Below are 17,942 nucleotides of genomic sequence, written 5' to 3' on the forward strand. Positions count from 1 at the left end.
CAATACTATGTTGAATGATTAGTATTTATGAAAATTAACATGTAAGAGACACAGTTTTGTTATATCTAACCTCATTCATCAGGAGATGAGATCATTCAATGCAATTAGGGTGATGACAGAGACAGATGGTAAACGATCATACCAAAGGATTATTATAGTTGGGTTATTTTAGTACAGACAGACATTATACAGTAAGATGCATTCACTTGAAATGTCTTTGGGAATTACAATAATGGAATGTCAGTTATATGGAGTTCACCATTACCTGGTTTTCTTGTTACCAGGAATGAATACTCAAACAGAAAAGAAAAGAAAATGAAAGATAAGAGAAAAGAGAAGAAGATATAAAAGCAGAAAGGAGAAAGCAGAAAGGAAAAAAGTAGAAGGTACAAGGTAAAAGGAGAGGAGAGGAGAGGAGAGGAGAGGAGAGGAGAGGAGAGGAGAGGAGAGGAGAGGAGAGGAGAGGAGAGGAGAGGAGAGGAGAGGAGAGGAGAGGAGAGGAGAGGAGAGGAGAGGAGAGGAGAGGAGAGGAGAGGAGAGGAGAGGGGAGGGGGAGGGAAAGGGAAAGGGAAAGGGAGACACCAAACAACATCCCAACCAACATTCAAACTGGTAATATCAAGGGGAAAGTCATGCTAACTCTCCTAAAAACAATAAAAGTCCATGTTATCACTTGCTTTAATATCTTTAACTATTACCTTGTACAAACACTTGAACTTTTCCTTCTTTTTTTAGACTTACTGCTTTCATTTTTTGTGTTTGATCAGGATCAGGTTGGCCATTAAGGGTTGATGAGAACTTCAATCACAAAATAAACCAACTTTGACACCTTTAGATTGAGAAGCAGAAGAATAAATTCCAGAGATTTTCAAATAAGCTAAGCATTTTCAAAGCATACTGAGAGATTTTACATAGCAATTAAAAGAAGTTTTAATTTTAGGCTCAAATATAACCTGGTTAAATGTCTGTTATATTTTTTCTAAATAATTTTTACCATCAAATATGTGTCTTTTACCTTACACCTTTGTGAAAGAAATATTGTCAGAATCTAGCATTAATTGTACTACAGTGAGCAAGGAGAATAAAAATCATGGTGCGTCCCAAAAGGAAGTCCATAATCAAGCATGAAATACCATTCATTCTACTGAGCTTCTGTGCATGAAAGTACACTTAAAATTGTTTGAAGACCCTCTCTTTTGCTCTGTCCTACTTCCTCCTGGCAATCTGGTGTCATCTGATTTTCTCTAACCTCCCAAATCTTTGTTTCTTTTCCACCAATAACACAACTCCTCACAGAGGATAAAACTCTTTGGGGGTTTTGTTGTTGGTTTTGGTGGTTGGGTTTTTTTAATGGTCTGGTGACTAGAACATTTTCTGTGGGAGGTAAGAGATCATCAGTTATTTTAGCAGTGTTTAAAGAAAACGGATTAAAAGATACCTTTCCCATGATCAGAACCCTAGCAGATAGAGTTACCTTCTTCCCACCCTGGCTAAAATTGAGGCTTACATCTCTCCTCAGATTTTACCTGTTGGCAGTAACCAGTTACATGCTGATTTTGATAAATGTCTCTTTGAAGAGGAAGAGTCACCTTAAGTGACACAGAGCCTATTTCTGCAGTTTTGTAAACACATACCAGTACAATTTGTTGTTTTTAAACATATGTTGTTTACTAGATATGCCAGAAAGGCTTCAAGAGCTAGTATGGGTGGTATATATTCCTTACTCTACTTTTCCAGGGACTTCATTATGAGTTCGTAACAGTTTCTGAAGAAGAAAGTTTAAGACTAGTCTTTTTTTAAAAAAAAATTATAAAATTACATTTTTAAGCAAGCTGAGTTCTCTCTCTCAAATGAGATCTAGGAAGACTCCACCAGCATGATTATTTTATTCATTAAAAATGCAGATAAATTTTGAAGTACATTTTTAAATGCCCATTTGGAGGATCTAAATGAAAATGTCATGATTCAGCCTTATAACAGCTGTACACAACAGTAGGCCTTCTATCTCCCTGCTGACTTGTCCTGTTTAAGAAAAAGTCAGAAATAATTGAAGATAAATCTACATTTGTGTCTGTACAGTTATGGAGTATTTTTATTGCAAGCTAGGTTTGAACAGCATAACTGATGGAAGACAAACATGGAAAAGATAGGAGAAAATGGCACTAATGCTTTACTGTGCCAGAAATCATGAATGGTGACAACACTGTTGAAAAAAGCTTAAGAGAGAACCTGTGAGAACTGGAAAGAACAGATGACTTTCAGGAAAAAAAAAAGTAAAACAAAAGATGTTTAATCACTGAATACATATGAATATATGCTGAATAAATATGTGTATCACATATTTATCTTATTTAAACATTGAATCTTGTGTCATCTTGCACCTAAGTGTGATTATAATGAAACTGGAACTCTGCTAGTTTATCTGATAACAGATTTCCATAAATATTTCCTCAGCAAATGTTAATTATGTTAATTATGCACAAACCAGTGGAACTTTCTCTGTTCAGCTTCATTGTTGGTCAAAATATTCACCAATATGTTGCCATTTACTTTTAACCCTTCAGTCCCCATTTTTACATATTTAAATGTTTAAGCTTTTAACCATGGAAAAATCACAGCTTTGTGCTCTATCACTATCTATATATGCTTTATACTTTAACACAGAATTCTGCGCTCTTGAATGCAGCAAAGTATTTAGAAACACCACACCAAATCCGTATGACTCCTGTGATTTGCCACTAAATTCACTAACAGCTGTAGCTGTGCCTGATCTCCAGGCCAGGAAGTTCTTAATTGTATTCCTCTGAGCATAAAGGAAGCATGTTAGTATCAGCTGTGATTTTATACTTTTCTGCAGTATGGACATCCTTCTTTTACAATCTGGGTGCAAAGGATGTCGTCCACACTTTAATATGACTTGAGTAAGTACTTGCTGTCCACGTCACCATGCCTCTTGTGGAGTCCCTCATGTTAGACACAGAGTGAACTTTTTCTTCCTTCTCCTGTTAGAATTTTTCCTTTTGTTCAAGCAACTTTCAGGTTACAAGCATCAAGCTCCCTTGTTACCTTCAGAAAACTTCAGTCACATACACAAGCATTAATCTCTTCTGTTGTAATATAAGGCTTTCCATGTTGAAGGTTTTTTTTCTCCCTTCCCTATTTTGTGTTGCACCTGATCATATTTGGGACATGCTGAAAAAGCAGCTTGGTTTTGTTCAGAATTTTTCAATAGAAAATGATCAGATTTTTTCAATACAAATGTTACAATAACAGCACACTGCGTATTTATAGTATTACGTAGACTTTGTAAGCAGTTTTCATTTATTATTGATCATTTACTCTCCTTCTAGAAATGCTCTTGTATTTCAGGCAATACATATAAGAGATAATTTTTAAATGGAGGTTCTAAGACTATAACAGAATTTTTACCTTTGTAATTGTCATTCGGTTTGATGTGCCTCTATATATTCAGATATACTTCAGAACGTATGAAAAACCCCTGAGGGATGGGATGTGATTCAGAGGGATATGGACAAACATGAGAAGTGGGCTCATGTGAACCCTGAGGTTCAACAAGGCCAAGTACAAGGTCCTACATCTGGGTCAGGGCAACCCCAGTATCAATACATGCTAGGGGATTAAGGGACTGAGAGCAGCCCTGTGGAGAAGGATTTGGGATTACTGGTGGGTGAAAAACTGTGGCAATGTGCACTTGTAGCCCAGAAAGCCAACTGTATTCTGGGTTGCATCAAAAGAAGCAGGACCAGCAGATTAAAGGAGGTGATTCTGCCCCTCTGCTCCACTCTAGTGAGACCCCACCTGGAGCACTGCATCCAGCTCTGGAGCCGTCAGCACAGGAAAGACATGGACCTGTTGGGGCACGTCCAGAGGAGGGCCACAAAAATTATCAAAGTGATGGAACATGTCTCCTCTGAAGAAAGGCTGAGAGTTGATGTTGTATAGCCTGGAGAAGAGAAGGCTCCAGGGAGACCTTATTGCAGCCTTCCAGCACTTAAAGGTGGTCTATAAGAAAGATGGGGACAAATGTTTTTAGCGGGGCCTGTTGTGATAGGAGAAGGGGTAATGGTTTTAAATTAAATCAGGGTCGATTCAGACTAGATCTAGGAAATTTTTTACAGTAAGGGTAGTGAAACACTTGAACAGGCCACCCAGAGCGGTGGTAGATGCCCCATCCCTGGAAACATTCAAAGTCATGTTGGATGGGGCTCTGAGCAACCTGATATAGCTGAAGGTGTTCCTGAGGAGTTGAACTAGGAGATCTTTAAAAGTCCTTTCCAACACAAACCATTCTATGATTCTATGAAAACATGAATCACAAAGCAAAACTTTGTGGGACCTCTGATTATTGTAATGATGATAAAAAGATTCCAGAGACAGGATATATTACATTAGCAGACATTCTGAATGTATGAAAAATATGTGTGTTCTTTATATTCACTAAAACATTAATCTGTAATAAAATTTTTTAAGGAAGTAAATTTAAGGAAGCAAGTAAAGGATTTTTTTCATTAATTGACATATTCTGAAGTTCACTTTAAATTCAGTATAAACCTGTTCCAGACTGGGTTTCATTTAAATGCTAGTATGATAAAATAGTGCGTTCAGATGTTACCTTTTGAGACCTTTAAGGGGCTATTTTATCTGTATGCTGTTTCACAATTTTTTTAAACATGATTTAGAATATCACAGACACGTTATGTCCACAGTACTAATGCTTATGACCCATTCATGAGCTACTTTGTCTGTCATTGTATCATTGTATTGTTAAACTGAATTTTGTCTCCTGATTATAGGTCAAACCAAAGTGATTTGGGTGTTTTTTTTCATGTGGAATATATAATTTTATTCCACCAATTAAATTTTAAATTGAAATGTAGTTTTCAACTGACAGTGTTTCAACAACATTTCAAAACTGCTGTCTAGAAATTGCTTCAATTTTGATGAATCTGTGCTTTTCTGATCAAAATTCATGTCAAAATAATTTTGTACTAGTACAACTACATAATGCACCTGATGCCTTGCCTCATTCTTTTCTGATTTAGGATTTCTCTTGAACTTACAAATGATTAGAAACTTTATGGCACATAAAAAAAATACAGTATAGTCTTCTTTCTTGTGAAGACTAAACAGTCTAATGATTTGAATAAAGGCTAGAAAAATGACTAGAGATGATCTTTATTCTCAGCAGAAATAAGCCAACACACAGGCAGAATAGGCCTCTAATTTATTACTGTATTCTGGTTAACAGCAAGGATTGGGTATGTTGTTTTAAATTTTAAAGAAATGACAACATAGCCTTCAATTTGTTTGAGTGATGCTAACCTTAAAATGAACATAAGTAGTAGCTATTAGGAATTGATATTAACCATCTCTTCAAAACCTGCATTTGTCAATAGTTACCAGAAGCAAGATGTCACCACAATGTTTTCACGCTTTCCTAAAATTAACATTTTTCCATATACAAGTCTGTGATGGAGTAACTTTTCACTCTTTTTAAAAAGCTGCTTTAAGCATTATAGTAAAAACTTTTTAATATATTTTTTCATCAATGTGAGAGCGTGTGTTCAACTTTTATATTTTATATTTATTTAGAGTCATTAATGACCATATATACACCTAAATATTTATTAAATTTATTCAAGAGCATAACTAAAAATAACTTGATATGCAGAAGGTAAAACAGTATCAGCCCTACATACATTAGACAGGAAAGTTATCAGAAATAACTAACGTTAAAAGATCACCTGAGGCAATATTACACAATTAAAAAATTTACAAATAATAAATACTGCATTATTAATATGAATATATAAACTTTCACATCAAATTAGGTATTAGTTGTGGAGATTTTTCTTTTCCTCTGAAACATGAAGAACCTAAAATCTGAAGGAAAAAACGGGGAATTGCCTTCTTGCAATAAGAAAATTTGAGGGTGTATGGTAGCAGATTCCAGCAAAATGCTGTTATTTTTTGTTTTTTCATTAAATGTGATGGAATATGGTTTGAAAAAAAAATTGATATTACAAACATTATTCTCTGTATACTACATTGAAGAGGATTTCATGTAGACAACTTATATTTAAATCAAGTGTGCATTGATAACATGATGCAGAAATCATCCAGTCACCAAAGCATCCAATTTACAATCTAAAGTTCAAAGTGCCAAAGCAGAAACCTGATGATCGTGTCCCTACAGACAATATCCTCTCCTGTAATTTACCACTTAGTGCATTTCCTACTTTTATGAAACAGGAGGACCATAAGCACAACCAATCCAACAGCTGTTCAGCATTTCCAGATTCCCCTGAATTAAAATGCTCACACTGATGACTTCAGGGCAGAAAGAGTTTTCCATTATAACTCTGTTTCAGAATATAAATGATTAGCTGGATATCGTTGCATTCTAATTTTTATACTGTGTGCCCACATTGGTGTTTGGGGTTTTTTTGTTATTTCAGTGTTCAAATAATCGCTTAGCAGTTCAGTACTTTATGTTTGTTGTAAAGTGATAAAACTGCAAAGACTTTTCTTCATATTTTCTAAAAAATGACATAAAATTACCATAAATGCATCTATAACACTTAATATTTTCATTTCTTTCTTTTAGCATAGTATAGAAAATACACTTTTACTTTAATAAGTGTCTCCCACTGTTAAAATATGCACATAATGGGTTATGTTCTGAACTACTCTGTTTAATTTATATATTCACTTTCAACACATACCATGTACCATAAGATATAGCAATGTGTGCCCTCACTATTGACACACAGTGCTATACTTGTAACTGATAAGACAAAAAGTCTGAGAAGAGATACTTTTTGGGAAAGGTAGTCTGTGGTGTGATAAATGACATTCAAAATATGGAAATGATGGGCTCTAATTTCACCCTGAAATGAGTAATGCAGTGTATCAGAACTTCAGAGATCACATCACAAAAAGGTTTTGATCAAACTATTACCTTGGAATATATATGTTACTATGGATACCTGGTTACTAAGGTTACAACCAGATCTGTAAAATAATATAAGGTCATGACATACTTGATAACTCAGAATCACAGTAGGAATCTACAGTTCTTTGATTTGAGCAAAGATTTTCCTCCTTTGACTACCACTTCAGCCTTTCTACTATTATTCTTTTTGTGGTGGTTACTCTAGCTTTTAAAAAAGAATAAATTTATAAGGATGCATTAAAACATAATTTTCATTAATATATAGTATATAATATATAAATATATATTAAAAATTAAAAAATAATACTACTATTTATTATAATAAATCCAACCTTTATATAAAATTATACAGTCAAATAAAGTATATAGTTCCTTGATACAGCCTAGGCTGTAAAAAAAACCCAAAAAACTGAACTGAGAAACCCAAGATGTCAAGCCCAAGTAGAAGGTGTAAACTCAAGGAAAACAACTTTGGTTCATTGCTTAATTTCCTTATGCAAATCCCTTTTTCATACTTTTCTCTTAAGATTTAAAAAAATGTTGCGTAGGTGCATATTTTAAGATTTGCTATGTACTGCATGCCACCAAGCTCACAAAACTGTAGAACCAAATGTGGTTTACTCCACTCAGCTGTTACTGTGAAGTTGGAACAGACGCAAACAGTGAAAATGGACATACCCATAGAGATGACCTCATTTCTGTTGTCTTCCTTCAAGGATTTTATAGGGAACAGGCTTTAAAATCTAGCCAGACATCTGTATCAATCACAACCTTTAAAATACCCCAAGAAAGAAAATTTCTCATGCAGGCTTGTCCAGTACAAAGCCCTTCTCATTATCCAAAAATGTCTGTTGTCTTCCAGGCTATTTTTATGTTTCTCATGGCCTACTTGAGAAGGACAAGTGCGACTAGATCCTAATCATTGCTGTTAGCTTTATTAGACATGAAGCTGGATAATACCAGAAGGGTTCTGCTGCAGGTCCTAAACCCACTAGTGTAACACCTGTCAATTTGAAAAAGAACTTATATCTCTCCCGTCTCTCAAGGTCTCCAGTGTCAACCAGTAGTTTTCTGACTACTTATGCAAGAAAGTGTGTACATGGGCATGCATGCTGATTTTTTTAGTAAAATTTAATAGGAAAGTTCCTTTTTTGAACTGTGGGTTCTTCCAAAGCTAAAGATATGGTGTTCACAAATCCACAAGGTTCAAAGCCAGACAAGTTTCATAACATCTCAAGGAGGCATGGAAGGTTCCTCTCCATTAGCAAAGTTTGTTCCAAGTTTATCATAACTAACAAGGGGCAGGGGGCAAGTTAAGTACATCTTTCTAAAGACAGCCCTTTAAAAATAAGACTAGGAGTCTGGTCAGCTACCAAAGGTGAAGAAAACATAATCCTTATTTGAAAATCTTCTCATTTGAGTTATAACAGTTCAAATTGTTCATTTTTAGAAGTCCTTTACAAAGTCTGAGCAAATGTAAGGTCAATTTATTAAAGTGAGTTGAAATTTATTAAATATTCTTAATCATAATTAAGCCTTAAATGACATATGAGATCAATGCAATTGGTAAGAAAACATGACAAATTGCTGTATACTACAGCTTAGATATTTAAATATTAGTAGCCTGTAATTTTAATGAACATAAAGGGCTAATTATCTGGTACAATAAGTATAATATAACCTTGTTAATATGTATAGAGAAATGAAACATACAAAACAAAATTAAACTAATTAACATATCCTACCAATGGAAAAGAAACTGAATATTCAATTCCCTGAAAAAATAAACTGCAATGGAAAAAATAAAATCTAGAAGTTTTAAAAAAATCCATAGTGACTAAACTTTAATGGGAATCTGATGGGAACTTCAATCTGAGCATTGGTTCCTGCTTCATAGCATGCTCAGCTCTGAAGCACAAATCAATTTCTCTTTATTTTAGACAAGAAGTGATTTAAGAAGTGAATAATGTTATTCAGAATTTTCTTCATAATCCGAACTTTTTTGAAAAGAATTTGTGTTTTGTACACTAACCCTTTAAAGCTTTAAAAAGATGAAAATATCTGACTTAGATGTCTGAGTGTCCATTTCCAGTTCAAAACCAGTAGTTTGTTTCAAAATACAAACTTCTATTAAACAAAGTTACTGAAAATGTCATAAAAAAACCAACTGTTGTTTTGTCTTCCTCTGAATTCAGATTGACAGTTTTCAAAAATTATTTGTCTTCACTTGAAATCTACTCACATAGTCTCATATCCAGCTCTGCTATAAGGTGACGTATAACAGAAATCAGAAAGCAGGTTCTATTCCCACCTCCTCTGAAAGCTGTGTGACCCAAGCAAAGCATGACCTTTCCCATTTCTCTCTTTACCAGTGTTAACTATAGAACTCAAAGGAAAACAAGAACTGTTTCCAGCTACACATGAACTCTAGTAATAATCCCCCACCTATCTTTGGGAAGCTGGATCTTGCTCTGGAGAGCATCTGTGGAGTAGAGCTCTGCCAATGGCAACGCCAACCCAGAAAAAGTACCTCAGATGTAGACATCTGTGTTGTAAACGCCTAAAGTTTGATGACATCAATCACATGTTGCTCACATGCAGGGTGACCTCAAAGTCTCCCTTCTCCTAGAGTAAAAGCATTTATGTAATTTCATTTACTTATTTACTTCTGAAAAATAAGTGTATATTTGAGGTAGTTTATTTTTAAGGATGAGTGGAAATTTCTTCTTGTGGGAAGAAGAGTTCATTTTTGCATGGAAGTCCTTTTCGACAAGTTTGACAAGACAGTCTGCTCCAGAGATTAAAGAAAATATAAAATGTTCTGATAAAACAATAAAATGTGTAATGATCCAAAGCCTGTGAAATTATCAAACCTTTGATCCTTTGTATGTAGACATACAAAATTTTTAACATACTTTTCATTTGGAAATCTACATTAACATATAATACTAGAACTCTATATTTTTTAGTCTACTTACACCAAAAGCAACACCATAAAAATAGCAAACTGACCTCTTTAAGAAGTAAATGTAACTCCTATAACATGACTTAAAACTGATTACTTCAGAAAAATGTGTGCAAGCAGAATGACTTTACTATCATATTTTATTTCTTCTTTAAAAAAAAAAAAAAAAAAAAAAAAGTGGTCATTTCATGGTCCAGGATTTTTGTTTTCCAATCAGTCTTTAGAAATACTAAGTATTTTTAGTGCATCCTTTTCCCATTTGTAAAACACAGTCAACTCCTCTTAAAATATGATGTTAAATGGGCTAGGTTTTATTATTAGGAAGATTCAGAAGGTACTGTCAGTAATACACAAACTGCTAAGCTCTAAGAATAACCTGAGTTCCATATTTACTGCATCCTTAGTCATCAAATTCTCATCTTTGGATATGGCAAGAAAAACACAGAGGAAACAAAAAAATGTCTGAAATATGGACAAATCTAAAAAGACAGTTGTATGAAGCATAATAACTTAGATATCACAGAAATTAATGATGTAGATTGGAGTAACCCATTGTCTTTAACAGGATTGCTTAAGATCTTTTACATGTCCTAATGTCCTAACATTAAAATTCTGCCTTTTTCAATCATATACTAATTGTACAGTAATACCTGGGGGAAGAGGAAAAAGCATAAAAGTAATCCAATTTGGACTGCCAGTGTTATTTAACTAATATGGTCCCCATGTACCACCGTATATTTTGTTTCATGCCAGTTAACCTCACATTAGACTTTTGTATTTTTCCTTGTAATAGAATGGCAGGGTTAGGAGCAAAGGAAGGCCAGCTTGCAGACAAACTAATGGATATTATTAGTAGGACTGGGTTTTGTGCACTGTTTCCAGTGTTGACTAAATTCGACAGTGGAATCAACAAGCAGAAACAATCCTTTTAGGACAAAGAATTTCAGACATCAGTTCCTATGCAGAGGCGACAATAAAATTGCCAAAGTATGAATGAAGCCTGGCTTCAATCTTAACAGCTAAGGAAGAGGAAAGCAGAATGATCCATAGTGTTGGAGATAGGAGGCCTAATAAACAGCGTAAGGTACTTGATACATTGAGGTATTTGAGTCAGATAACTTATGGTGATACAAAATATGAAATGATACAGATTGAATTGATTTGTATTCAATGGTTATACTGTTCTGCCTTGATTTCATAACAGTTGTTGTGAGCCTTGCTCCAACATTTTAATTGTTCATATGTTCATTAGAAGTGGACAAAATCGCATGCATGATGGTACATGTAAGATACCCACTTAAGCGTTGCTTTGGATGAAGGAGAGTTTTTATTGTCCACTTCTGGTTTTTTCAGTCTGGTGGTAAATATTTTAATCTCTGCAAAAGGTAATCACTGGTTTGCAAATACTCTGTGAAAATTAATCTATTCTCGCTATTTCAAAATATCAAGTGATGATCATAAATACGCAGCTAATACATTAAGTGGTGAAGAACTCAATGGCTTTGGCACCGTTGATAACATCAAAATTTATGTTTTGGAGTTCGGTGAATGCAACATTCCCTTATGTCTAGCCTAATGTGATCTAATAAATTTAACTACAGAAGTAGTTTACAGTCCTCCTCAAAATATTATCATTAGCAGAGTGCAAAACTGCATTTTGCCAAATATCCTCATGATGCTTGGGTAATGTGACCTACTTTCTGCTTATCAGAGACTGTCATGATGCTAAATGTGCCCTTAAGCATAAGTAAATTCTAGATATCTAACATTTACCAAGAAATATCCTTCCAGCAACAATTTCACATGCAAAATAGTTCTATTTTGAAATAACCATAACCTTACAAACATATGGTAATTCAAAGCCAAGCACAAAACACAAGTAAAAGTTGCATAATCAAAACATGGAATAAAAGTCCTTTACTTGACACTGGGAAAAAACAGCACATGATTGTATGAAAGGTGCTGAGCTAATGTTGAAATTTTTCACACTCATGAATACCCTGTGCATAAGAACAACAGCAAAAGTTAATTCTAGAGTACAAATTTGACCTACTACAGAGGATTATCTGCATGACTTGTATGTAATATATTCATATGTATGGAATGTCTCCTTAAAATTTAATCTGAACTGAAAGTAATGTTATACGACCTTTAGTATTAAGTCTAGTAGTTCAGTGTTTTGTCTCTCTCTACAGTCATTTGTTCTCTCAGAAGTGAAATGCTACCACTTCAGAAAGGTAGGTTTCTACAGAAGTAATAGATGCAGGGTGATGCAATAGAAAATATTGTCAACAGTATTATAACACAAGTTAAATGTGTTATATCATCTTGATGCAGCATGACAATGAAAGCTTCCAAAGCTTACAGCTACACACATACACACACAAAGAAAGAAATAACTCCATGATTAAATCAATGCACATAGATTAAATAGATGACAAAACTCTACTTCCTGGGATTTAAATCCTCAGCAATGAAAGAAAATCTGTGAAAAGCCTGGCAATGCTACAGACTAATGCCAATATTTTATAAAACAAATTATTAACATTAAACACAACTAGACCTATTCATTCTAACCATATAACCTATGTTTATGAAGTCAAAGTATACTGAAGTGAGGTACTGAACTTTGCCCAGTATCAAAGTAGGCTGGATTGGAACTGTACCATTTAAAACATGCAGGAATGTTGCTAAGAAGTGTCTGGAAAAAGCTGAGTCACAAGCATTATATGTTGTTTCTTTCTTATCTTAGAGGGTTTTCTTAAATAGTCTTATAATTAGGTATATAGCCGATCTGATCACAGTAGGTTATTTACATGCAAGTCAGGCTTAAAGACTGGTTAAGAACACATTCACTTTGTCTATTCCAACTAAAATGAAATTCAGATGAAAAAACCTAACCACTCAGATGAAATTTGCAAAATCAAACAGTAATGATATTCAAATGTATGCAGATTTGCAGTGCAACTTTAATTTCTTCTTAAGTATTTGCACATTATCTTGTAATCTTCATTTATATTGTCACACACCACTGTTTTCATATGGCCTGCCTCTTTAGTGCACAGGCTTATACATATATACTGAAAACATTTCCCTTTTAAATTTTAAGGAGAAGCTCCCAGACCAGAATACATAACCTCCAAGGCTAAATACTGAAGAAAAGAAAAATAAAATATCAATGTTTCTGAGAGCAACTTAAACTGAAAAATGGAAATAGGAACTGAGGAGTAGCCAACTTTTACATGCAGGGAAATGTGCAATGAAGCAGCAAACCCCTGCAGTAGAACACTCAGGAGATGGGCATAGGTAACGTTCATAAAGCTCAAGGAAGAGTGTAGGCAGTAATTGTTACAAGGAAAACTAAAAGCATCTCAACACAAAGGGGACTACAATGTAGGCCTTCTTTTATACAAACTTCTGTAAAAGTGGATCAACTGTCTGTATGACTCAAGTGGCTCAAATGGTTGTGTAAATGGCCTTCACTGCATTAATCAGGAGAGTATATCCTCCCTGAGCTAGACAAGACCAGCATGGGGAAGTGTATACATGGCTCAGCATAACATAGAGTACAAAAGCTAAATAAAAAAAACCCAAAATAACAGAATTAACTTTGAAGACAGCAACAGACTTCAACCCATGCATTACTTCCTGACTGGTGGAGACGCCTGACAGCACCATGGTGGTAAGCATATGAAGGCCGGTAATGGGAATCACATTTACATTGTGATCCATCAGTATATTGCAATTGCCACATTACGCTGTACTATGACTTCAGTACATTTCTGTATCACTCCACTAAATCAAAATCTTGTGTAGCATGAACTATGACAAATGAGCACATTTGATATTAAACATTATACCTTCCTCATGTGGAATATCTAAAAGATCTGGCTAGAGAGCACTGGACTCCAATAAAAGGTACCAAGATTTGCATTCATCTCCTACTTGGAGACAACTGAAGAACTCTCTGGGGCTGACATCAGAAATACTAACATATGGCTAAACTGTGTGGCAAATTATTCAATCACAGTACAGGTGACTATCTTAACTAGTAAGGAAAACGACCCTGTTTACTTCATTCCCAAATATCTCGCCAAAATATCAATGTACCCTGTGATGACAGAGGAGGTCATTAAGCAGATTCCATCAAGACCACATCATTGGTGACACAAGCAGAAAGATCAGTCATTAATTAAGTTCTCAAAGTGTCATGTTTATTTTTTTTCTACAAGGTGCAATGCAAGAGACTGTCAGAGCTCTGCTCTCTCCTTGAATTCATCAACACAAACCATAATCCTGAAGAGGGTGTTTTCACATTTTTACATCTCTTTCATGTGTTACAAAAACTATTTCTGATATACCTATAAAATCAGTTCTTCTGAAGGTTCCTTCTCCAGACAGACATTACCCACATATCAATGACCTGAAGAAATAGTGGAAGTAATCTTCACACAGGAAGTTCCCTTCAGCCCCTCAGTGTAGGAACAAAACCATGTTACAACATCAAGCAGCTTTGATTCGAGCAAGATTTCCAAACTTCAAGTTGTTTTGTTAAATTTTAAATATTTTTATGATAATAACCTATAAAAGTAGGTTCATTAACTTTTCTCATGTAATTTATCCACAAAGTAACATTTTGCTTGCAGTCATTCCTAGGTTACACATCTAAACCAGGACTGTGGTTTAGTCACTTGGGTACCAGAAACAACTTCTTGCTTTCTTACTTAGAAAGTTTGATGTTTACATATTGACATGTATAAAAATAATAATCCTCCTCATTCAACCCAACATGGAGTGACTCTTTCTTATAAAAGGGAGAAAGTAACCTTTAACACTCATGAGGGGCTTCTTACAAAACAGCTGTTTTGGTTTTGGTTTTTAAAGTAATTGTTAGATGGTTTCATCTCAACAATCTACATTTTTATATCAATTCTTATTACCTCCTTTTAATTTATTTTTTCATTTATTTATTCAGAGGTACATGAATAGTACCAATAGAACCAATTTCTGTAGGAGAAAAAAACTGCTTTAAGAAATAACAGGCAGCTTGTGCCAGTAGGAAGTACAATACAAAGCATAATATTACAATTGATTTCATTATTTAACCCTCAGGTAAAAATCTTGATTTAATATTAACTTTGTAAGTGCATTTTGCATAGTGCTTGACATGCAGAATACAAATGCCAATGCCATTGGCATCAAAATGATAAACATCATTAAGTTATGCCCAAGTGTTTGTTAAAATAGTACACTCTGCAAGGTTATATATTTTTGTTTGGTACCAAAATTTAACATCAGCATGAAAAGATGTTTCTATGTGTAATTATAATCAGAATGGTTTTGGTTTCATGGTATTTAAGTAATCCAAGAGTTCTTGAGCCACTAGAACTGGGCTTTTAAAAAGTAAAGACATGACTATTAAGAAAGAAGGCTAAAAACCAGTAGTAATGCAAGTTATTCCACAAATACCCTGACATAATTCTGTTACTTTATTAGATTATATAAAGTTATTTCACGCGAAGCATAAATAGATCCCAAATAAAACTAGTACCATAGCAATAGATACGGGATATTTATTGACCTATAAAAATAAATTAAGTACAAAACACACATACCCTATAAATTCAAATTACAAGACTAATTAAGAGATAAATATTTATTTCATTCTTTTTGGCATAGTGTGTAGGTAGTATGAAAGAAAAAAACAACCAATCAGCAAAACACCAGTATGTCCTCCCCTCAGTACATCAAATTTAGGCTTCACTAAAAAGACAAGAATATATCCAGTCCCAACCTTAAAATACCCAGTTGTGAGTAAACCCACAAGTAAAAGCTGTGGATTTCCATCCTGCTCGTTTCAAAGCAGTTAAAGTGTAGATCTAATACATAATTATGCTCTTCTACACAGTGTATCTGTCAGACTGGGAACATCAGAATATTTTTAATATACAGGGCCCCTGAGAAAATTTTTAATTTTTCAATAGTGCTCTCAAAAAAAGATAAGGCAAGTATTTCCAGTTATGCTTTGTAAAAATATTTCTCATGTAAACACACATTCATCTGCTATAATGTCTTAGCAGAACATGAATACTTAGTACACTAAATGCATTCTGCTTCTTTCTGTATTTAGGTAGTCACTGCAGCAGTCATTTAACTTGGCAACCAGATGAGCATGTACTGATTTATGAATTTTATGCACTTAATCCATTTTATTGTTAGCTACATACTCAGAAGATACTAGATGTTGCTATATTTCTAAACGAAGAAAAATAAAAGAATCATGAGCAGATAAATACAGTTTGTAAACTTCAGCCTTAAAAAAAAAGTTGTCCTAGAAGATTTGATCAAAATAGATAATAAAAAAGGTCTTGTAGCATGTCCCAGGTTTCCAGCAATATTGACGTGAAGATTGCTGCACTAATGCACAGCATCCTTTTTCAAGCAACAAATTTATCATCTATCATAAGCAGTTTCATATCACTTCCAGCAGGTACATGCTGAACCTAGATGTCTGAATGTATCTTAAAATTAGTTTCATAAGTAACCTACAGCACACAAAAATGCTGAGGAAGAAGACAGAATCCTAAGTATTTAAAAAAAAATCCAACACTTCTGACTGTTGTAAAAAAAGAGAAATTAAAGTTTTAAGTAGGTAGAAGATTATATTCTTCTGCATTTTCATTTTGGAGGAGTTTAAAGCATTCATTTCTTTCAAAATGAATAAGCAAAATGATTGACATCTTTGGTAAATGTCTGTCATGGTTTAACCCCAGTCAGCAACCAAGCCCCACACAGCCACTTGCTCACTACCCCACAGTGGGATGGGGAGAAAATTACAACACTAAAAGTAAGAAAACTTGTGGGTTGAGATAAAGACACTTTAATAACTAAAGCAAAAGCCACTCACACCAGCAAAGCAAAACAAGGAATTCATTTGCTACTTTCCATCGGCGGGCAGGTGTTCAGCCAGAAAGCCAGGCTGTACCATCACGTGTAACGGTTATTTGGGAAGACAAAAGTCGCCATTCTGAAAGTCCCCCCGCTTCCTTCTTCCCCCAGCTTATGTACTCAGCATGACATCATCTGGTATGGAATGTCCCTTTGGCCAGTTTGGGTCAGCTGTCCTGGCTGTGTCCCCTCCCAACCTCCCGTGCCCCTCCAGCCCTCTCAATAGAAGGACCCTAGAAACTGAAAAGTCCTTGATTTAGTATAGACATATCCTAACAGCAACTAAAAATATCAGTGTGCCATCAGTATTGTTCTCACCCCAAATCCAAAACACAGCACTGCACCAGCTACCAAGAGGAAAATCAATTCCATCCCAGATGAAACCAGAATAATGTCACAGAATAAATTAAGCTGGACTGGACAGCTGGATGTCCTCTGGGCAGCCTGCCACTCAAAACACTGCCAGCACCAGTAAGGTTGTGCAGGGTCTTCTCTGGTAAAACTTAGAGAATGTCAAAGGATAAGGTTCCACAACCTCTCTAGGTGGCTTTTTCCAGTGTTCAACTACCCAAATTGTGAATTTTTTGTTAATAACATCTTGTCAGAATTATAGCAAAAAATGTAGTAAATTGTACACTCAAAGCTTTTCTCTTCATTTAATGAGACATCTATAAAAATTACAGTACATTTTTTTCTAAATTTAAAAATTTGTAATTCAATGAAAGAGTATAAATTTGGTATAAAACCAGCTCTTTCTGAACTTTTGAAGTGTTTGTGTTAATAGCTCAGATCTGAAACCTCACAGTCTTTCTTCATAGGTTTCATGAACAGCCTAAGTACAAAATTTAGCAATATTAAACAATAGTACAGTGACTCGGCCTTTGGCATTTGACCTTTAATGGTTTGAAACCAGCACTGACACAAATGAAAGGCATGCAGACTACAGCTATGTAATAAAAATTATAATAATCCAGAATTTCTGTCTTAGGGTTAAATCAGATTTAAAGTTCAGACTTAAATATTGTAGGCAATTTTAAACCTTTGCAGCTTACC

General features: G+C 34.6%; 1 long non-coding RNA gene across 1 annotated transcript in view; it reads left to right on the plus strand.

The window, feature by feature from the left end:
• The first annotated feature begins 238 nt into the window (after positions 1-238).
• The window catches only part of LOC130143110 (uncharacterized), a 114,831-nt gene continuing 97,127 nt past the window's right edge, over positions 239-17,942 (plus strand). The window contains exon 1 of the long non-coding RNA XR_008819639.1: positions 239-393. This is a non-coding gene — a long non-coding RNA (uncharacterized LOC130143110). The remainder of the gene's footprint in view (positions 394-17,942) is intronic.

Source organism: Falco biarmicus, chromosome Z (assembly GCF_023638135.1).
Source record: "Falco biarmicus isolate bFalBia1 chromosome Z, bFalBia1.pri, whole genome shotgun sequence".
Classification (NCBI taxonomy): domain Eukaryota; kingdom Metazoa; phylum Chordata; class Aves; order Falconiformes; family Falconidae; genus Falco; species Falco biarmicus.